The sequence below is a fragment of the Mandrillus leucophaeus genome, unplaced genomic scaffold (genome assembly GCF_000951045.1).
Source record: "Mandrillus leucophaeus isolate KB7577 unplaced genomic scaffold, Mleu.le_1.0 Scaffold497, whole genome shotgun sequence".
Lineage (NCBI taxonomy): Eukaryota > Metazoa > Chordata > Mammalia > Primates > Cercopithecidae > Mandrillus > Mandrillus leucophaeus.
The window spans coordinates 154,260-154,932 of record NW_012105331.1 but is presented as its reverse complement, the minus strand read 5'-3'; positions in this window follow the sequence as shown (position 1 = coordinate 154,932).

Genomic DNA, 673 nt, shown 5'->3' with positions numbered 1-673 from the left:
TTTTCATTAATTTTCTTTTTAATTGGAGCTTTTAGTCTTTTTTTTTTTTTTACTAATTTACAAGTGCTCTTTATATAGGAACATTATTAGTTTTTTGTTTTATATTTTCCCTATGTTTCCATATTTTTCCCATAATAATAATTATGTTTATTGAGAACGTACAACATGCCAGGTGTTATGGTAACAGCATTAGGTATGTGTTTCAAAAAGGTCTTTATCTTATCCTGATAATAAGTCTGTGAGGCAGTCATTATTATTATTATCATCATCATCATTATTCCCATTTTACAGACAGGTCGTTGAGGCTTGGAGAGGCTGAACATCCTGTGCAAGGTCACACAGCCAGCGAGTGAAGGAGTTGAAATTCAGAGTATGACTCCAAAATCCACAATATTTACATTACACCTTTGGCCTAAGGTGTTATCTACATTTTAATTTTGTTTATGGGTATTTTGGGAAGAGATTGGACATTTTTCATTTTCATGTAGTCACATCTACAAAATCTTCTATTCACGGGTTCTTCCTCTGCTTTTATGTGTAGAATGTTCTTTCCTACCTCAAGATCTCAAGATCAGGTAAATATTCGCCTGCATTTTCTCATAAACACATATAATTTCACTTGAAAGCTATTCTGTTACATTCGTATGTGTTTAAAACAGAGATTTAAAAAAAG